The sequence below is a fragment of the Triticum urartu genome, chromosome 1A (genome assembly GCF_056163025.1).
Source record: "Triticum urartu cultivar PI428250 chromosome 1A, HENAU_Tu73, whole genome shotgun sequence".
Taxonomy (NCBI): Eukaryota; Viridiplantae; Streptophyta; class Magnoliopsida; order Poales; family Poaceae; genus Triticum; species Triticum urartu.
Window position 1 is genome coordinate 359,073,400 of NC_141873.1, and position 23,057 is coordinate 359,096,456.

Sequence of the window (23,057 nt, forward strand, 5' to 3'; positions counted from 1 at the left end):
AGAAGGTAGAGAGAATATGAAAGATGTTCCCTATGCATCAGCCATAGGATCTATCATGTATGCAATGCTGTGTACCAGACCTGATGTGTGCCTTGCTATAAGTTTAGCAGGGAGGTACCAAAGTAATCCAGGAGTGGATCACTGGACAGCGGTCAAGAACATCCTGAAATACCTGAAAAGGACTAAGGATATGTTTCTCGTATATGGAGGTGACAAAGAGCTCACCGTAAAAGGTTATGTTGATGCAAGCTTTGACACTGATCCGGACGATTCTAAATCGCAAATCAGATACGTGTTTACATTAAATGGTGGAGCTGTCAGTTGGTGCAGTTCTAAACAAAGCGTCGTAGCGGGATCTACATGTGAAGCGGAGTACATAGCTGCTTCGGAAGCAGCAAACGAAGGAGTCTGGATGAAGGAGTTCATATCCGATCTAGGTGTTATACCTAATGCATCGGGTCCAATGAAAATCTTTTGTGACAATACTGGTGCAATTGCCTTGGCAAAGGAATCCAGATTTCACAAAAGGACCAAACACATCAAGAGACGCTTCAACTCCATCCGGGATCTAGTCCAGGTGGGAGACATAGAGATTTGCAAGATACATACGGATCTGAATGTTGCAGACCCGTTGACTAAGCCTCTTCCACGAGCAAAACATGATCAGCACCAAGGCTCCATGGGTGTTAGATTCATTACAGTGTAATCTAGATTATTGACTCTAGTGCAAGTGGGAGGCTGAAGGAAATATGCCCTAGAGGCAATAATAAAGTTATTATTTATTTCCTTATAGTCATGATAAATGTTTATTATTCATGCTAGAATTGTATTAACCGGAAACATAATACATGTGTGAATACATAGACAAACAAAGTGTCACTAGTATGCTTCTACTTGACTAGCTCGTTAATCAAAGATGGTTATGTTTCCTGACCATGAACAATGAGTTGTTATTTGATTAACGAGGTCACATCATTAGTTGAATGATCTGATTGACATGACCCATTCCATTAGCTTAGCACCCGATCGTTTAGTATGTTGCTATTGCTTTCTTCATGACTTATACATGTTCCTATGACTATGAGATTATGCAACTCCCGTTTACCGGAGGAACAATTTGGGTGCTACCAAACGTCACAACGTAACTGGATGATTATAAAGGAGCATTATAGGTGTCTCCAAAGGTAGATGTTGGGTTGGCGTATTTCGAGATTAGGATTTGTCACTCTGATTGTCGGAGAGGTATCTCTGGGCCCTCTCAGTAATGCACATCACATAAGCCTTGCAAGCATTACAACTAATGAGTTAGTTGCGAGATGATGTATTACGGAATGAGTAAAGAGACTTGCCGGTAACGAGATTGAACTAGGTATTGGATACCGACGATCGAATCTCGGGCAAGTAACATACCGATGACAAAGGGAACAACGTATGTTGTTATGCGGTCTGACCGATAAAGATCTTTGTAGAATATGTAGGAGCCAATATGGGCATCTAGGTCCCGCTATTGGTTATTGACCGGAGACGTGTCTCGGTCATGTCTACATTGTTCTCGAACCCGTAGGGTCCGCACGCTTAAGGTTACGATGACAGTTATATTATGAGTTTATGCATTTTGATGTACCGAAGGTTGTTCGGAGTCCCGGATGTGATCACGGACATGACGAGGAGTCTCGAAATGATTGAGACGTAAATATTGATATATTGGAAGCCTATATTTGGATATCGGAAGTGTTCCGGGTGAAATCGGGATTTTACCGGGTTACCGGGAGGTTACCGGAACCCCCCGGGAGCCATATGGGCCTTCATGGGCCTTAGTGGAAAGGAGAAAGGGGCAGCCCAAGGTGGCTGCGCACCTTCCCCCTCCCCTAGTCCTATTAGGACTAGGAGAAGGTGGCCGGCCCCCCCCTCTCTCTTTCCCCCTTTGGGGAATCCTAGTTGGAATAGGATTGGGGGGAAGTCCTACTCCCGGAAGGAGTAGGACTCCTCCTGCGCCCTCCTCCTTGGCCGGCGCCCCCCTCCCCCCTTGGCTCCTTTATATACTGAGGTAGAGGCACCCTAGAACACACAAGTTGATCCACGTGATCTATTCCTTAGCCGTGTGCGGTGCCCCCTGCCACCATATTCCTCGATAACACTGTAGCGGAGTTTAGGCGAAGCCCTGCTGCTGTAGTACATCAAGATCGTCACCACGCCGTCGTGCTGACGAAACTCTTCCCCGACACTTTGCTGGATCAGAGTCCGGGGATCGTCATCGAGCTGAACGTGTGCTCGAACTCGGAGGTGCCATAGTTTCGGTGCTTGATCGGTTGGATCGTGAAGACGTACGACTACTTCCTCTACGTCGTGTCATCGCTTCCGCAGTCGGTCTGCGTTGGGTACGTAGACAACACTCTCCCCCTCGTTGCTATGCATCACATGATCTTGCGTGTGCGTAGGAATTTTTTTGAAATTACTACGAAACCCAACAGGGGGCAACAGTACTACTGATGTGACCAGCGGTACTACCGCTCCCCTCGCGGTACTGCCACGCAGACAGAGGAAAGCAAGAGGCGGAGCAGGACCTGGACCCAGGGCGGTACAAACAGCGGTGGTAAGGGCGGTACTACCGCCTCTACTGCCACTGCTAGTGCCACAAATCCCGACACGAGAGGCGACAACCTCGAGTCGAGGCGGTAGGAGCGCGGAATAGTAGCGGTACAACGGCTGAGAGCTCCAGGCGATACTACCGCTTAGGAGCGGTAGTGTCGCTTGTAGTTCATGAGCGGTACTACCACTAGGGTCCGCGGTACTACCACTGGTACCAGACTTCATAGAGAAGGCAACGAGGTAGCCTCCATCGCAATGAGAAGGCTCGGAGGGTGCAAAGGGGATGTCTACATGTTGATTACACCCTAGCCTAACCAATGGAGACCCCCTCTTGATAGTACGGCGACTCCTACGACACAAGACCACGAGAACTGAATCGAAAGAGCTACACCATCTTCGCTTAAAACCCCGAGGGGAGGGAATCGTCTCGTGCCAAGGATGAAACTCTGAAATACTCACCACACACGATTAGTCCACAAAGGCGTTGTCATCAATCACCAAAACTACTTAGCGAGAGGCATGCCTTAACAATCTCCCCCTTTTTGGTGGACTGATGACAACACGGGATTTGCACAAAAGGTAAGACAAGAAAGTAAATGAATCCCAGAACTACAAAATATAGACGGAGCTCCCCATGAATGTGTGCAACTAAATAGAGGCGCCTTTGGAAAGCAAAGCACACACATTAGGATCAACACTCCCCCTATATTTTATAGTCTGACAGCATGAGCAACAGGTAATGGAACATATAAAGCTCGGATGCATAACAGTAGGAGTGAGCAAAGAATATAACAGGATACGCATGCAACTCACATACTACCAAGGTACTCGACAAACTAGATAGAAAAAGGATAAGGTAGCATATGTTTCACACCATATGATAGGGTACCAGGTCTCACAAACACAAACCAAACAAAGGCTAAAAACGAGAAAAGAGTTTGCGAGAAAGACACGCAAGGCAAACACGCCACACAAACACACACTCACAACTCGACAACGAAAAATCCCGAAGGTCTCTCCCCCTTTGGCATCGACACACCAAAAAGGCAAAGAGCGCCGCTACAGCTCTAGGTGATAGCAAACTGAGGACCTCCAACAACAGATCCCAGTGGGATCGTCTGTAGCGCCATCATCAATCAGAAACTGCTCGGTGTGTGAATCGGTCCAGGGGCAATGCTACTGAACCCACTCCTCCTCATCAATTATCTTGCCCTCAGATCCGCTGGCAACGGTCGCACCCAACTGATGCATGAGCTCCTCGTGACGACTCCTGGCCTTCTTCTCAGCCACATGAGTCATGTACTGACCATGAGACTCCATGCAGAAGAGTTTCTTCATCTTGCTCTTGAGCTTCTTTACCCATGAGGGCTCTGTGCCAGAGGGCTCATAGTCATCATCATCATCAGCATCAGCCTCTATCTCCATGTCAGCATCTCCAGGCGGAATCCCAGAACTCGGAGCCGAGGTGCCCCAGTTCTCCTTCTTCCTTAGATGCTTGATCTCATGAGAAACTAACTCCCCCGTCTCCAGCACCACCTTAGGATAAATATGCGCCTAGGCCTTCTCAATAAGCAACATGATAAACGGTCCATAGATAGGGCACTTGCGCTCAGAGATGGTGGAGACCAGTTCAGACCACATGACATGAGAGATATCCAAGGATTCTCCAGTGTTTTCTTCCTTCTCATGTTGGCAGAAAAGAAGCATGTCCACAAGGAAATAGTGTACCATATCCGAGTTTCCAATGCGAGGAAAGAGGGACTCCCTGAAGAGGCGATGGAGAATGTCCAAAAATGCAGGCAGCTCATAGGTCTCCTTCCGAGTCACTGGGTGAATCTTCAAAGTACAATATGGCCAGAGGGATTGCTTGTGAGTGGAAGTTGCATTGCGGTGAGGGAGAAAGCCAACTGGATTCCCAAGACCGTGATCTTCAACTCCAAGTAACTCCATGAAGGCCTTCCACTTTATAGAAAGCAGCTTGCTATTTGTCATCCATGTCAGAGTTGTTCCCTAATCTGTCCCAAGATGGACGGTGGCATAAAACTGAGCCACCAAATCAACATCAAAGTCCTTGTTGAACTGCATGATCTTGAGAATGTTTAGCTGAGAACACATCTCAAGGGCTTTGCGAAAATAGGCAGGATCCTTCTCCTTGAAGTCACTGTCAATGGTCCAAACATTAACAAAGTGATTCTTGTTTGTTTGATCACATCAAAGTAGATGGCCCACTGAAAGCGGTTCCAGAAAGGACGGTTGACCAAAGTGGGTTCTTGATCTTCCGTATAAGGGTTCCGCCGACGCCTTTTCTAGAACTCTTTTGCAGACATGTCAGTCACAGACTTGGCCCTAGGCTTGGGCTTGACCGCAATCTTCTTCTTCGGCTGAGGAGGAGGAGGAGCACTTGATGAGGCAGCCGCTGTCTCAGAGGTGCGGTAGCGCTTGGAAGTTGAACACCCTTGGTTGACACGATGCCCAAGCTGCTCAGGGGGCCATCACCTGGAACCCAACAAACGGACAGAAGAAACAACACGAAAGAAAGAGCATAAGCCACCAAACAAAACAACATGGATCAAGAACTGACAGGAATATGATGGAAGTGGGCATCCGGCGGTAGTACCGCGATCAGTAAGCGGCAGTACTGCTAGAGGCGGGGGAACGTCAGTTCCCTACTGCCGTGGTCAAATCTGGCACTACCGGGATGCAAAATTCAAAAATACTCCTACCAAATATTAATCCAAATAGTCTAGTGAAAGGATCGATATAGTTGACTAGAGGGGGGGGGGTGAATAGGCAACTAACAATTTTTAGCTTTTCTTTATCAATTTAAAATTTGCATCAAAGTAGGTTATCTAGATATGCAACTAGGTGAGCAACCAATATCATGCAACAACAATAAGTACACAAGCAAGGGATGTAACACAAGATAAGATTGCATGAGTAAAGGGACGAGATAACCAAGAGTGGAGCCGGTGAAGACGAGGATGTGTTACCAAAGTTCCTTCCCTTTGAGAGGAAGTACGTCTCCGTTGGAGCGGTGTGGAGGCACAATGCTCCCCAAGAAGCCACTAGGGCCACCGTATTCTCCTCACGCCCTCACACAATGCGAGATGCCGTGATTCCACTATTGGTGCCTTTGAAGGCGGTGACTAAACCTTTACAAAAAGGTTGGGGCTATCTCCACAACTCAATTGGAGGCTCCCGAAGATACCACGGAGCTTCACCACAATGAAATATGGCTCCGAGGTGACCTCAACCGTCTAGGGTGCTCAAACACCCAAGAGTAACAAGATCCGCAAGGGATTAGTGGGGGGAATCAAATTTCTCTTGGTGGAAGTGTAGATCCGGGCCTTCTCAAGCAATCCCCAAAGAATCAACAAGTTTGATTGGCTAGGAAGAGAGATCGGGCGAAAATGAGCTTTGGAGCAACAATGGAGCTTGGGGGAAAAGAGGTAAGTCAACTTGGAGAAGAAGACCTCCTTTTATAAGGGGGAAACAATCCAACCGTTACCCCCGCGCAGCCCCGCACAGAGCGGTACTATCGCTGGGGGCAGCGGTACTACTGCTGTGACCAGCGGTACTACCGCTCCCCCTCACGGTATTGCCGTGCAGATAGAGAAAGCAAGAGGCGGAGTAGGACCTGGACCCAGGGCGGTACTAACAGCGGTGGTAAGGGCGGTACTACCGCTTAGGAGTGGTACTACCGCCTCTACTGCTGCTGCCAGTGCCGCAAAACCCGACACGAGAGGTGACACCCTCGAGTCGAGGCGGTAGGAGCGCAGAACAACAGCGGTACTACGGCCGAGAGCTCCATACGGTACTACCGCTATAGAACGGTACTGCCGCTTGTAGCTCTTGAGCGGTACTACCGCTGGGGTCCACGGTACTACCGCTGGGACCAGATTTCATAGAGAAAGCAACGAGGGACCCACCAGCGAAGCTGGAAGGTGAAGAGGGTGCAAAGGAGATGTGTACGTGATGATTCCACCTTAGCCTATCCAATGCGGACCCCTCTTGATAGTATGGTGACCCCTACGAAACAAGTCTACCAAAACTGAAACGAGAGAGCTACATCGTCTTCACATAAAACTCCGAGAGGAGGAAATCGTCTCATGCCAATGGATGAATCTCTGAAATACTCAATGCACACGATTAGTCCGCAAAGGCGTTGTCATCAATCACGAAAACTACTTAGAGAGAGACATGCCTTAACAATCTCCCCCTTTTTGGTGGATTGATGACAACACGGGATTTGCACAAAGGAATGACAAGGAAGTAAATGAGACCCAAAACTACAAAATATAATCGGAGCCCCCCTGAATGTGTGCACCTAATTAGAGGTGCTTTTGGAATGCAAAGCACACACATTAGGACCAACACCCCCCCTATATTTTATGGTCTGATAGAGTTAGCAATAAGTAATGGAACATAAAGAGCTGGGATGCATGAGAGTAGGAGTGAGCAAAGAATATAATAGGATACACATGCAAATCACATAAGGTACACGACAAATTAGATAATAGAAGGATAAGGTAGCATATGTCTCACGCCATATGATAGGGTACCGGGTCTCACAAACACAAACCAAACAAACACCAGAAACGAGAAAAGAGTTTGCGAGAAAGACAGGCAAGACAGACACGCCACACAAACACACGCTCGCAACTCGACAATGACAAATCCCTAAACTCTCCCCCTTTGGCCTCGAGACACCAAAAGGCAAAGAGCGCTGCTACGGCTCCAGGTGATAGCAAACTGAGGAACTCCAACATCAGATCCCAGTGAGATCGTCTGCAGCGCATCATCAGTCAGAAACTGCTCGGTGTCTGAATCGGTCCAGGGGCAATGCTACTGAACCCACTCCTCCTCATCAGTGATCTTGCCCTCAGATCCGTTGGCAACAGTCGCTCCTAACTGACGCATGAGATCCTTGTGACGACTCCTGGCCTTCTTCTCAGCCACATGAGTCATGTACTGACCATGAGACTCTATGCAGAAGAGTTTCTTCATCTTGCTCTTGAGCTTCTTTGACCATGAGGGCTCTGCGCCAGAGGGCTCATAGTCATCATCATCATCATCAACATCAGCCTCTGTCTCCATGTCAGCAGCTCCAGGCGGAATCCCAAAACTCGGAGCCGAGGTGCCCCAGTTCTCCTTCTTCCTTAGATGCTTGATCTCAAGAGAAACTAACTCCCCCGTCTCCAGCACCACCTTAGGATAAACATGCGCCCAGGCCTTCTCAATAAGCAACATGATAAACGGTCCATAGATAGGGCACTTGCGCTCAGAGATGCTGGAGACCAGTTCAGACCACATGACATGAGAGATATCCAAGGATTCCCCAGTGTTTTCTTCCTTCTCATGCTGACAGAAAAGAAGGATGTCCACAAGGAAAGAGTGTACCATATCCAGGTTTCCAATGCGAGGAAAGAGGGTCTCCTTGAATATGCGATGGAGAATGTCCAGAAATGCAGGCAGCTCATAGGTCTCCTTCTGAGTCACTGAGTGAATCGTCAAAGTACAATATGGCCAGAGAGATTGCTTGTGAGTGGAAGTTGCATTGCGGTGAGGGCAAAAGCCAACTGGGTTCGCAAGACCGCGATCTTCAATTCCAAGTAACTCCATGAAGGCCTTCCACTTGACAGAAAGCAGCTTGCCATTTGTCATCCATGTCAGAGTTCTTTCCTCGTCTATCCCAAGGTGGACCGTGGCATAAAACTGAGCCACCAAATCAGCATCAAAGTCCTTGTTGAACTGCATGATCTTGAGAATGTTCAGCTGAGAACACATCTCAAGGGCTTCGCCAACATAGGAAGGATCCTTCTCCATGAAGTCAGTGTCGATGAACTGAACATCAACAAAGTGATTCTTCTTTGCTTTGATCACATCAAAATAGATGGCCCACTGAAAGCGGTTCCAGAAAGGACGGTTGACCAAAGTGGGTTCTTGATCATCCGTATAAGGGTTCCACCGACGCCTTTCCCAGAACTCTTTTGCAGACATTTCAGTCACAGACTTGGCCCTAGGCTTGGGCTTGACCGCAATCTTCTTCTTTAGCTGAGGAGGAGGAGGAGCACTTGATGAGGCAGCCGCTGTCTCAGAGGTGCGATAGCGCTTGGAAGTTGAACGCCCGGGGTTGACACAATGCCCATGCTGCTTAGAGGGGCCATCACCTGGAACCCAACAAACGGACAGAGGAAACAACACGAAAGAAATAGCATAAGCCACCAAACAAGCAACATGGATCAAGAATTGGCAGGAATCTGATGGAAATGGGCATCCGGTGGTAGTATCGTGATCAGTAAGCGGCAGTACCGCTCTAGCGGTAGTACCGCTCCAAGGGGGCGGTAGTACCGCTCGAGGCGGGGGAACAGTGGTTCCCTACTGCCGTGGTCAGATCCGACACTACTGGGATGCCAAATTCAAAAATACTCCTACCAAACATCAATCCAATAAGTCTAGTTGCCTTCTCCAACCTACTCAAGCCTTGATTTAGCCAGAAATCGAGAGATGCAACAATTATAGCCCCTAAAACACTAGATCTGAAATCTAGGCAAGAAGAGAAAGGGATCGGGGGCAGTACCAGCATCCATGGCAAGAGGACGGGGTGGGGATCGATTCCACCGAAGCGAATGGAGAGGGACGGCCCCGAGACGGCGGCCCGCCGGAGCCCTTCCGGGGTGAGTCGACGCTGGAGAGACGAGGGGAAACAATTGGGTTGTGCGAATGGGTATGGGGGAGAAGAAACCCCCTTACCTCGACATAACCCCCTGGTCTTGCCCCGTAGCGGTAGTACCGCTTGGGTGGGCGGTAGTACAGCTTGTCAACACAAGCGGTAGTACCGCGCACCACCAGCGGTAGTACCGCCCAGTCATGACCCCAAAGACTAGACACAAAAGGCTTAGCTCAAAAATAAAAAAAGGAAAGAAAACAAACGGCAAGAGAGAGCAAACACAAAGAAACAAAAATAGCTGCGAGAGGACAAGAAACACATACCTCTTCAAGAGAGGGCGGTGGCGGAGGCCACCTATGTTTGAGTCAAGAGGTATGGCGTCGTGAAGATTTTAACCTTGGGCCCATGACCAAAACTCGTCTTTGAAGCACAAGTACCATAAAAAATGGCTAATGTGAAAGACTTAATCAATTTACGCATAATGGGGGGAGGGAGAGTTTATTGAGAGAACAACACTCCCCCTATGTCCATGCCTACACCTAAACAAGATAACAAGTTGAGTATGGTGGGGTGTGCAAGGGTCCAAGCAACGTTGCTCGAATCAATTATATTTAGCTCATGCCTTAACTCGCAAAATCTTGCATCATCCAAAGGCTTCGTGAAGATATCTGCAAGGTTATCATGAGTGTAGACATAGTTGAGCTCGATCTCCCCTCGCCTAATATGATCCCGGATGAAGTGATATCGAATCTCAATATGCTTCGTCTTGAAGTGTTGCACCGGGTTGAGAGAAATCTTGATGCCACTTTCATTGTCACACCAAAGAGGCACTTTGTCACAAATACACCGTAATCCTTTAAAGTTTGCCTCATCCAAAGAAGTTGTGCAAAACAACTGTCGGCCGCCACATACTCTGCTTTGGTGGACAAGAGAGAGACACAACTTTGCTTCTTATAAGACCAACTCACCAACGAGCAACCAAGGAATTGGCACCCTCCGGAAGTGGACTTCCTATCCACTTTGTCTCCTGCCCAATCCGAGTACGAATAGCCTACAAGATTGAAGTTTGCTCCTCTTGGGTACCATAAGCCAAAGTTTGGGGTATGAGCCAAATATCGAAAGGTTCGCTTGACCGCCACAAAGTGAATTTCCTTAGGTGCATCTTGAAACCATGCACAAATTTCCACACTCAACATGATATCCGATCTAGATGCACTTTTCACATCCATTAAGAAAAGCACTTTTCACATCCATTTGTTCCAACTTGAAATTATGATGAGAAGCATAAGCAATCAACAAATGAATAGATTCAAGGCGAGCAATGGGAGCAAAGGTTTCACCGTAGTCGATTCTCTCGACTTGGGAGTAGCCTTGTGCTACCAAACGAGCCTTCTTGCGGACTATAATCCCATGAGCATCTTGCTTTGTAACACCCCGGATGTAACCTGCCTTATCTGTCTTCCAACTCTTGCCGTTTCCGGTACTAAGTTATGTTATTTCCTCGTTGTCGGGTTTTTGCCTCCGTGTGTTTTGTCTTTGTCATGCATCTCATACCATGTCATCATGTGCATTGCATTTGCATACGTGTTCGTCTCATGCATCCGAGCATTTTCCCCATTGTCCATTTTGCATTCCGGTGCTCCTATGTCCTCCGGTGGTCCTTTCTACCTCTTTTAGTGTGTGGGTGTTAAACGTTTTTGGATTGGACCGATACTTGCCAAGCGGTCTTGGTTTACTACCGGTAGACCGCCTATCAAGTTTCGTGCCATTTGGACTTCGTTTAATACTCCAACGGTTAACCGAGGGACCGAAAAGGCCTCGTGTGTGTTGCAGCCCAACACCCCTTCAAAGTGGCCCAAAACCCACCTAAAACTCCTCCATCATCTAGATCGTTCGATCACGATCATGTGGTCGCAAACCGCACCTCATTTGGAGCTTCCTAGCTCCCTCTACCTCTATAAATAGGTCCCTCCCCGAAAATCCCGGGTCTCCTCTCCCCCTAACCCTAAAAATCCGCCCGCGCCGCGTCGGACACGTCCGATTCCGGCCGGACGCATCGCCGCGGCCAACCGCCTGCCGCCATGTGTCGCCGCCGCACTCCTCCCACCGCCAGCCCGGGAAGCCCACTCCGGGCCCCCGCGGCCCAACGCCCGTGCGCCGCCCTCCCCGCGCCTGGCCGCAGCGTGCCGCCGCCCCGACCGGCTCCGGTCACCGCGCCGCCCCTCGCCGACATGCCGCCGGAAACCTACGCCACCACCGGCCCACACCCCGCTTCGGCCGACCTCCTACGACTCCGGTCGAGCCCCGCCGCCGTCCTCCTCCACGCCGTCAAGCTGAAGCCGCCGTCCTCCTCCTCGACGCCGGTGCCAGTCCGGCGATGATTCCGGCGACCTCGGCAAGTCCGGCCACCGCCGCGGCCATTTTTTGCGAACCTCGTCGCGCGAAGCTACACTGCCGCCGGCTGGATCCAGATCTAGATCCCCTCTCGGTTGACTTTTTCGTCCCTAACCCTAACTTTTGTGCATACTTTGACATGCCATAACTTCCTCATCGTAGCTCCGATTCATGCGTGTAGCATATCAAAATGTTCGTCTCAAAGAGTACATCATTTCATCTCTTTGCATCATTTTCATTTGAGCTCATCTTGATGCCCGAAATGCTGTTGGAAGAGGGCTATGTGATGATAGTTTCAGATCTGTTTCAGCAAATGCACTTTTGTGTTTTGAAGAATGCCATGCCATCTTTACAGAGGTGTATGCCATGTATTTTCGTGATCTCTGTGGTGACTAGCACAAGCATGTAAAGTAGCTTACTCAATGTTGCTGATTTTCAGGGACTTAGAATTTCACTAAGTCCTTGCCCTGTCATTATTTTTATGCCATATGTTCATGTTGGTTCCTAGTGATCCGTGCCTCTTTTGAGCATGATCAGTAAGGATGTTTTGTAGATATCGTGGTGCTCTATCCATCCATGTCTTTGTTTGCAATTATGGAGCACCCTAGCTTGAGTCAATCGAGCTCTACTTTTGCTATAAACCGTTCCTGGCAGATTGTTAACATGTTTTGCAATTTTGCCAAGCTTGTTGTTGTTGATCCGTGCATGCTATATTGTTGTTCTTGCCATGTTTAGCTTCTATGCCATGTCTACTTGATGCGTGTATGCTTAGATTAGCATGCCATGCTTTGTAGTGAGTGCATCAAGCTCGTAAACATGCCTACTCGTTATCTGTTTTGCCATGCTTCAGTTTTTCACAAAGTCTGAAACCTGTAATCTTTTGCACTTTTGCCTTGCTTGTTTGAGCTTGCTATTGAGTGAACTAGCCGTAGCTCAGTGTTCATATTTTGTCAAGCATCATGAGTGGATCCCTGACATGTATTTTGTTGTCATGTTGGAGTGCCGTAGCATGTTGTTCTTGATGCATTAAGAAGTCTACTTACTGTTAATCATAGACCGGTGCCATATTTGTTTTGCTTGCCATTTACAAACCGTGCTTCCGATTCCGGTGATCTTTATATCGATTTTGACCGAAATGACCTCCCCTTTCCAGTGGCACTCTTGGATTTCCAAGTTGAGGCCAGGTTCTATCATTCCTTTCCAAATCTTGCATATGCATCACATATCGCATCCCGCATATCATACCATGTTTGCATCATGTTGCTTGAGCATTGCACGCGGTTGATTGTGTTCCTTTTGCTTGTTGTTCTTGCTTGGGTAGAGCCGGGAGACGAGTACGTGATCGAGGAGCCCGTTGAGTACGCTTTTGAGGATCAAGGCAACTCTAAGAACTTTGCAGGCAAGATGACCATACCCTCGAAATCACTTCTATCTTTGCTTGCTAGATGCTCGCTCTTTTGCTATGCCTATGCTACGATACCTACCACTTGCTTATCATGCCTCCCATATTGCCATGTCAAACCTCTTACCCACCTTGACCTAGCAAACCGTTGTTTGGCTATGTTACCGCTTTGCTCAGCCCCTCTTATAGCGTTGCTAGTTACAGGTGAAGATTGGAGATCGTTCCTTGTTGGAACATGTTTATTGTTGGGATATCATCATATTATCTTGTTTATCTTAATGCACCTATATACTTGGTAAAGGGTGGAAGGCTCGGCCTTATGCCTAGTGTTTTGTTCCACTCTTGCCGCCCTAGTTTCCGTCATATCAGTGTTATGTTCCCGGATTTTGCGTTCCTTACACGGTTGGGCTATAATGGGAACCCCTTGATAGTTCGCCTTGAATAAAACTCTTCCAGCAATGCCCAACCTTGGTTTTACCATTTTCCACCTAGCCTCTTTTTCCCTTGGGTTTCCGGAGCCCGAGGGTCATCTTTATTAACCCCCCGGGCCAGTGCTCCTCTGAGTGTTGGTCCAAACTGAGCTGCCTGAGTGGCCACCTCGGGGAAACTTGAGGGTTGGTTTTACTCGTAGCTAGTCTCATCTGAGTGTGCCCTGAGAACGAGACATGTGCAGCTCCTATCGGGATTTGTCGACACATTTGGGCGGTGTTGCTGGACTTGTTTTACCATTTTCAAGATGTCTTGTAACCGGGATGCCGAGTCTGATCAGATTGTCTTGGGAGAAGGAATATCCTTCGTTGGCCGTGAGAGCTTGTGATGGGCTAAGTTGGGACTCCCCTGTAGGGATTTGAACTTTCGAAAGCTGTGCCCGCGGTTATGGGCAGATGGGAATTTGTTAATGTCCGGTTGTAGATAACCTGAAACTTAACTTAATTAAAATGCACCAACCGCGTGTGTAACCGTGATGGTCTCTTCTCGGCAGAGTCCGGGAAGTGAACACGGTGTTGGAGTAATGTTTGACGTAGGTTGTTCTAGGATCACTTCTTGATCATAGTTGTTCGACCGTGCTTTTGCCTTCTCTTCTCGCTCTCATTTGCGTATGTTTAGCCACCATATATGCTAGTCGCTTGCTGCAGCTCCACGTCATACCTTTACCCTACCTATAAGCTTAAATAGTCTTGATCGCGAGGGTGTGAGATTGCTGAGTCCCCGTGACTCATAGATTACTTCCAAAACCAGATGCAGGGACCGATGATACCGCTCCAGATGTTATGACCGAGCTCAAGTGGGAGTTCGATGAAGACTCTCGTCGTTACTACGTGTCTTTTCCCAGTTGATCAGTAGTGGTGCCCAGTTGGGGCGATTGGGGACTATGTTGCATTTGGGGTTTATCTTCATTTTGGTACCATAGTCGGACCTTGAGTGTATTTGGATGAATGTAATGTTATATATGCTATTTGTGTGACGTGGCGAGTGTAAGTCAACTATGTTACTGTTATTCCCTTATTGTATTACATGGGTTGTTGTGAATATTACCTCACTTGCGATATTGCTTTCAATGCAGTTATGCCTCTAAGTCGTGCTTCGACACGTGGGAGATATAGCCGCATCGAGGGCGTTACAAGTTGGTAATCAGAGCCTTCCCCGACCTTAGGAGCCCCCTGCTTGATCGAATCGCTGGTGTTGTTGAGTCTAGAAAAATGTTTTGAGTCACTTAGGATTATATATATCGGAGAGTAGGAATTCTTTTTACTCCTCAGTCCCTTTGTCGCTCTGGTGAGGCATCCTGACGTAGAGTTTTGACTCTTCTCTTCTCAAATTTCACTAATTTTTTTTAGGATCACGCGGGTATCTTGGAATCGTTCTGATGGTTTTGTGATGAGAATATTGTTCTTGGTGCCTCCTGTCATTTAGGGGTTGTGGCAGTGTCCCGGGGAGTTGAGCTCCGGGGTGTTGTTGTCACAATTTTATCGTTGAGATTCTGGAATACCTGAGTTTCGCCGACATCGAAAATCTCTTTTATGCAGTTGTTGGTGATATAAACTCGACGCCACCCAGTACTGGGGCGGGAGTTCAGGAGTATTGCCATAACTCGTATAACGGATGCTTTTCAAAGGTTGAGGTAAATGATTTCCGAAGGTTTCTTGGTTATGTGTTGAAGGATGGATACAGCTGGATGTAGGATTTGCTAGCTTTGGGTGAGATATTATGCTTCCCTTGTATCCCCAACACCTGATTGCATAACCGGAAAGGTTCGGGAGTTTCATAGGTGGGAATTCTTGTAGCTCTAGCTTTTCTTCCGTGGATATTTGGTTTGTGATTGGGTAATCCTCGCCAAGTATTTGTTCTTGTCCGTACCTTGTTGTTTTATTCTTCTACCTCCATCTAAGTGGCTTCTCAATTTATGGAAATGTGACCATTTCAATTGGAATGCACTCGTTCATTTTGTTCGGATGTGAAGACTATAAGTTGCAATTTCGATCCATTTGATTCAACTTGAATATATGTCTGTCAAGATGCTAACGGATGTCACCCTCTTCAGGATGGCTCATCCAACGCGCACGACTCCGAATCCTGATCCGCCGCCACCAACTCCACCTCCGGAGGCATGGCAAGCTGTGATGGCCGCTACCAATGCAAACATGCAGATGATCATGCAGCTCTTGGAAGAGCGCAACCAAGGGAATCATGGCCATGGCAACAATCAGAATCAGTTTGCTACACTCAACCAGTTCCTCGCTAACCAGCCAAAGACCTTCAGCAACTGTGTCGAGGCCTCAGACGCTGATGATTGGCTCGTGGATATCTGCAAGCATTTCGAGTGCAGCAACGTCAGGCCTGAGGACTTTGTCAAGTTTGCCTCCTTCCAACTCAAAGACCAAGCTGCAGAATGGTTTCAGGAATACAAAGATTCCAAAGGAGGCTGTGTGATTACCTGGGATGAATTCCGTCAAGACTTCAAAGCTCATCACATTCCTCAGAGTGTTTTTGAAAGCAAGCGTGAGGAATTCCGCAACCTGAAGCAAGGCAGCTTGTCTGTTTACCAGTATAACATTCTGTTCCAGAGGCTCGTTTCGCCAAACAGGATGTCCCTGACGAGAAGAGCATGATTTATCAGTTCAGGGGTGGCCTCAGAGAAGATCTCCAACTAGCTCTCGTCCTTTTTGAGCCGAAGAAGTACGATGAGTTCTACAATATGGAAATGAAGCAAGAGACTGCTCAACTCAAGTGCGATGCTTCCAAGAAGCGAGTCAGAGATGCAACTCCTTCTTCCTCAACTCAAGTGGCTTCTAAGCAGCAAAAGTATTGGCTGCCTCCTCCTCTGTTCCGTCAGCCTTATCAGCAGAAGAGCAAAGGTGGCAGTGGATCTTCCTACCCACCCAACCCAGGCTTTCAGAACAAGACTTCGTCTCAAGCTACAAGATCAAGTTCTCCGTATCACCGTCCGCTCTCGGAGGTCACGTGCAACAAGTGTCAGCAGAAGGATCACTATGCCAACAAATGCTTCAATCAGAGGCGTCTTCCTCCTCCTCCTCCTGTGAGATCTGCCAGTACCGCAGTGGTCAAGAATAACCCCAAGCATGCCAAGGTCAACATGATGAATGCAGCTCAGGCAGAGGACTCGTCAGATGTCATCATGGGTAACCTTCCTGTTAACGATATTCCAGCAAAAGTTCTTTTTGACTCTGGTGCATCGCATTCTTTCATGTCATTCCCATTTGCATCGGAGCACAACTTTGGCACTAAAGCATTACCTAAAGCATTGCAAGCTGTTTCTCCGGCTAAGCGTTTGAGTTCTAGCATGATGGTCCCGGATATTTCTATCATGATGGGTGATTTCAAGTTTCTGGCTTCTCCAATGGTCCTTGGTAACTCGGATATTGATCTTATTCTCAGAATGGACTGGCTTTCTAAGCACAAGGCTCAGCTTGATTGTGCTGCTAGGCAGATTCAATTGACTCATTCGTCTGAGGATGTAATCGTCTTTGCCGCTCGGGATAATACCATCCGTCTGTTTTCTCTCAATGAGAAGGGCGAGTTGGATGCCATCTCTCAAATTCCGGTCGTTTGCGAATATCAAGACGTCTTTCCAGAAGAGCTTCCAGGAATGCCTCCGCACCGGCCAGTTGAATTCATCATCGATCTTGAGCCTGGCACAAAACCTGTTTGCAAACATCCTTACAAACTTGGACCTGAAGAGTTGAAGGAGCTGAAGAAACAACTCGATATTCAAGATCGTATGGGTCTCATCCGACCAAGTTCTTCTCCGTGGGGTTGTGGAGTTCTTTTTGTGAAGAAGAAGGATGGAATGGACCTACTCTGTGTCGACTACCGTCCATTGAACAAGAAGACTATAAAGAACAAGTACCCACTTCCCAACATCAATGAGCTGTTTGAACAACTCAAAGGTGCTCAAGTATTCTCCAAGCTTGATCTCCGTATGGGCTATCATCAGATTCGCATTCGTGAAGAAGATATCCCTAAGACAGCATCCAGAACAAGCTATGGTTCATATGAATACACTGTCATGTCTTTCGGCCTCGTCAACGCTCCTCCGACATTCTCTCGCATGATGAACTTCATCTTCAACGCCTATACAAATGACTTTGTCTTGGTCTACCTCGATGACATTTTGGTCTTTTCCAAGAACAAGGAGGATCATGCCAAGCACTTGCGTTTGGTGCTGGATAAGCTCAGAGAACATCAGTTCTATGCCAAGTTTTCAAAGTGCGAGTTTTGGCTCGATGAGGTTCTCTACCTTTGGCATATCATCTCTGCCAAGGGCATAGCGGTGAATCCTGAGAAGGTGTCTGCAATTGTGAATTGGGAACCACCTCAGAATGTGAAGCAACTCCGCAACTTCCTTGGGCTCTCAAGCTATTGTCGAAGGTTCGTTGAGAACTTCTCTAAGATCGCGAAGCCTCTTTCCAACCTTCTCCAGAAGCACGTCAAGTACGTCCGGTCTCCTGAATGTGACATCGCTTTCAACACCCTAAAAGAGAAGTTAGTCACTGCTTCAGTTCTGACTCCTCCTGATGAATCCAAACCGTTTGAGGTCTTCTGTGATGCTTCCCTTCAAGGTCTTGGTGCAGTGTTGATGCAAGAGAAGAAAGTTGTGGCCTATATCTCTCGCTAGTTGAAGCCCAACGAAAAGAACTACCCCACTCATGACCTCGAGTTGGCGGCAGTTGTTCATGCTCTTTCAACTTGGGAACATCTCTTATTGGGAAGAAAAGTGGACATCTTCACTGACCACAAGAGTCTCAAGTACATCTTCACTCAGCCAAACCTCAACCTCAGGCAGACTCGTTGGGTCGAAATGATTCAAGAGTATAATCCGAGTACCGAATATACTCCAGGCAAGGCTAATGTAATTGCTGACGCATTGAGCAGAAAGGCTTACTGCAATAGTTTGATTCTCAAGCCTTACCAACCCGAGATTTGTGAAGCTTTCCGCAAACTCAATCTGCAAGTTGTTCCTCAAGGATTTCTGGCCAACCTCCAAGTCTCTCCTACTTTGGAAGATCAGATTCGCGAGGCTCAACTTCTTGATGCTATGGTGAAGAAGGTGAAGATTGGGATTGCCAAGAGTCAACCCAAGTACAAGTGCTATCGTCTTGATGACAAGGATACTCTATTCTTCGAGGATCGCATTGTTGTGCCTAAAGGTGACCTTCGTAAAGTCATTATGAACAAAGCTCACAATTCACTCCTCTCTATCCACCCTGGAAGTACAAAGATGTACCATGACCTCAAGCAGTCGTATTGGTGGACTCGAATGAAGCGTGAGATTTCTTAGTTCGTGAATGAATGTGATGTCTGTAGAAGAGTGAAAGCAGAACACCAACGACCAGCTGGTCTCCTCCAACCTCTTGCCATTCCAGAATGGAAGTTTGACCATATTGAGATGGACTTCATGACTAGATTTCCAATGTCCAAGCGTGGCAATGATGCTATCTTTGTTGTCATCGACAAACTCACTAAAGTGGCTCATTTTCTTCCTATCAAAGAATCTATCACAACAGCTTAGTTGGCAGATCTATATACCTCCAGGATTGTCTCTCTGCATGGCATTCCGCAGTTGATATCTTCAGATCGTGGCGGCATCTTTACCTCCAAGTTTTGGGATTCTTTTCAGAAGGCCATGGGCACCAACATTCACTTCAGCACAGCTTTTCATCCTCAAACTAGTGGCCAAGTCGAGCGAGTAAATCAAATTCTTGAAGATATGCTCAGGGCTTGCGTCATTTCTTTCGGTATGAAGTGGGAAGATTGTCTTCCATATGCCGAGTTCTCCTCAACAACATCTTCCAAGCGTGTAGCGACCAGACCTCAAACAGTCTGATCTCTGTGCTCCGGTGTCATCCCTGGATCAGTAATGCTGACACCACACAGTACTCGGAGGATTTATAGCAGAGTAGCAATCACACACTTATTACATCGAGTGTCTCAAAAGAGAACTTATTACGATAAATATGGCTTAAGGCCAACTAATAACGATAACAGCGGAAGGCTTGGAAGATAAGTGAGTCCATCAACCCCAATGGCATCACTGAGTATAGGACCACGACCTAAAACTCCTCAATCGTTGTCTGAAAAGTCTGCAACATTAACGTTGCAGCCCGAAACGGGTCAGCACATGGAATATGCTGGCAAGGTAACACATAGAGAGTAATGGAATGCAACAACTATACTATATGCATATTTGGCTGGTGGAAAGCTCTATGGTTACAGTTTTTTTTGCATAAAGCCAATTTTTCCCTACTTCAAAGGAATAAATTTAATTACTATCATGGTGGTTGTTAAACATTGAGAATGGTTGACAGCATTCTCAATCCCAATTAAATAACATCCTTAAAACCCAACAATATTAATTTAGGGTAACATGTTGAGATTCACATGATAATCCAGGTACTAGATACTCAAGACGTCCATAACCGGGGACACGGCTAACCATGATTAGTTTATAACACTCTGCAGAGGTTTGCGCACTTTTCCCCACAAGACTCGATCGCCTCCGTTTGGTTTCTCGCACTACATGGTGTTTGAGAAGACGGATGACCGAGACATAGTCTTTCAGAAGCGCTAGCACCTTACGATCGGGTAGACCGTACCACCTACATCCCCTACATCTGCTAGTCTACCACTGTAAGAGTTCGCACAACTTAGTCAACTATGCCAGAGCCCATAATGGCTTGTGGCTGCACACGGAAGTTTCTAGTATGAATAATCTCATGATCCCTTTGAGCCTGGGTGGCGGTCCAAAAGAAAACATGCAAGTCCTGGAAACCCCAGGTGCCTCAATCCACCCAGATGTGTGTTAGGTTGCCACCTTAGATAAACCCTTAATTAACAATCTCACATCTGTCATGGATTTCACTCACCCAATCCACGTCTACTAGCATAGCATGGCATAATAAGCAAACGTAGAAGTAACTCCCAAAGGTTTGATAATAACCAGGTAATAGGTACTACCTCATCTACATCCCATCCCACAATTTAATTAGATCCTAATCATGCAATGTGTGAGGATTGATCTAATGCAATAAAACTGGGTTGTAGAAAAAGGCATGATCAAAGTGTTACTTGCCTTGCTGATGATCCGCGAAACCTAGAGATTCGAAGTAACAGGCGGCGCACTCCGGGTATTCTATCGCAGACAAACAACAAGCATACAATAAGTACTCATATAATGCACAGGTAAAACTCAAATAGAAGATCTAACCAGAAAGTTCAACTTAAGAACCCTGGTTTGCAAAAAGAATCAAATCGAACGAAGCAAAAGAAAACAAACGGCGAAAGAAAACAACTTCGTTCTAGTAATCTGGATCTAGGGAAAATTTTACAGTAGCAAAAACTTGTTTAAGTTGGTTATTCAGAAAGAGGGTTTCGAGACGAAACTCCAGGCACTTGAATCGCCTGATTCCGATAAACGAGCGAAAAATTATACTAAAATGAAAATCGGATCAGAAATCACGATCAAAAAATAACCGCGAAAATCCGACGAAAAAGAAAAACGACGAACATAATTTTTTTATGGCACGGAAAACAAGGCGGCGACGAACCTCGGGCGGCGCGCAACTCCGGCGGCGGCGGCGGGCGGCGGGCAGCGGCGGCGGCTAGGGTTAGGTCAGGGGCGGCTGGCGGCTGGGCTTTCGGGCCCCGGGGCGGCGGCTTATATAGCCTCGGCCGGCGGTGTCCTGGCTGAGTACGGCCCAAAGTCAGTTTCGTTTTTTTTAAATAATTCCGCTCGGAAGAAAAATAAAAAGAAATACTAAACGGACTCCAAAAATCACGAAATAAATTTTGCCGGGTTTCTAAAATCAAGCCCGATAAAGTGAACATTTATCTGGGCCCAAACTACAACTTTGAAAAACGCGCGTTTTTCCTAAATTCAATTAAAAATACCGAAAAACTCCGAAATAAAACTTATTTGATTTTTTATTAAATCCTCAATATTTCTATATTTTGGGAAAGTCATTTTATTCCCTCTCTCATATTTTTGTAATAGAAATAATTGATGATAAAATAAATAAAATCAAATGATCCTGTTTACATAATTTGAGAAAACTCAAATATGTAAATAACGAAATCCCCAACTCTCTCCGTGGGTCCTTGAGTTGCTTAGGATTTTCTAGGATCAAAACCAAAAAGCATAATAAAATATGATATGCATGATGATCTAATGTATAACATTCCAAATTGAAAATTTGGGATGTTACAAACCTACCCCCCTTAAGATGAATCTTGCCCTCGAGATTCGGGTTGGCTAGAAAATAGGTGAGGGTGGTCTTTGAGCAAATCTTCCTCTCGCTCCCAGGTGGCTTCATCCTCCGTGTGGTGGCTCCTCTGAACATTGCAAAACTTGATAACCTTGCTACGAGTAACTCGGCTGGCAAACTCAAGAATCTTGACTGGTTTCTCCTCATAGGTCAAATTGTTATCCAACTGAATTGCTTCCAATGGCACTGTGTCTCTCAAAGGTATGTCAGCCATCTCCGCATGACACTTCTTCAACTGAGAAACGTGAAACACATCATGAACTCCTGTTAATCCTTCTGGCAATTCCAACTTGTAAGCCACTTCTCCCATACGCTCCAAAACTCGATATGGTCCTACAAATCGTGGCGCTAACTTCCCCTTAACTCCAAAACGCTTAATCCCTCGAAGTGGGGATACTCGAAGATAAGCTCTATCTCCGACTTCGTAAACTGTCTCCTTGCGTTTAGAATCTGCGTAGCTTTTCTGCCTGGACTGGGCTACCTTGAGCCTATCGCGAATCAACTTCACCTTATGTTCAGACTCCTTAATCAGATCTGGTCCAAACAACTGGCGGTCTCCAACTTCGTCCCATGACAACGGTGTCCTGCACCTCCTTCTGTACAAAGCTTTGAAAGGGGCCATCTTCAAACTGGTCTGATAGCTATTATTGTAAGAAAACTCTGCATACGGCAAATTATCGTCCCAACTAGATCCATAATCTGGCGCACAAGCTCTCAGCATATCCTCCAAAATCTGATTGACTCTCTCAGTCTGTCCATCTGTCTGCGGGTGAAAAGCTGTACTAAATTCTAGCCTAGTACCCAAAGTCTCATGCAACCGCTTCCAGAACTTTGAGGTAAACTGGGTTCCTCTATCTGATACGATGCTCCTCGGAACTCCATGCAAACATACGATCCTGGTCATGTATATCTTTGCCAACTTAGCACTGGTGTAAGTGGTCTTTACTGGGATGTAATGTGCTACCTTCGTCAATCGATCAACTATAACCCAAATCGAGTCATAGCCTGAACGAGTCCTTGGTAATCCCGTGATAAAATCCATGCGTAGCTTATCCCACTTCCATTCGGGTATCGGCAATGGTTGCAACAATCCTGCTGGCTTCTGATGCTCTGCCTTTACTCTCTGACATACGTCACAAACTGCTACATACTCCGCAATATCCTTCTTCATTCCGAAAAATATCCTTCAAATCCAAATACATCTTGGTATTTCCTGGGT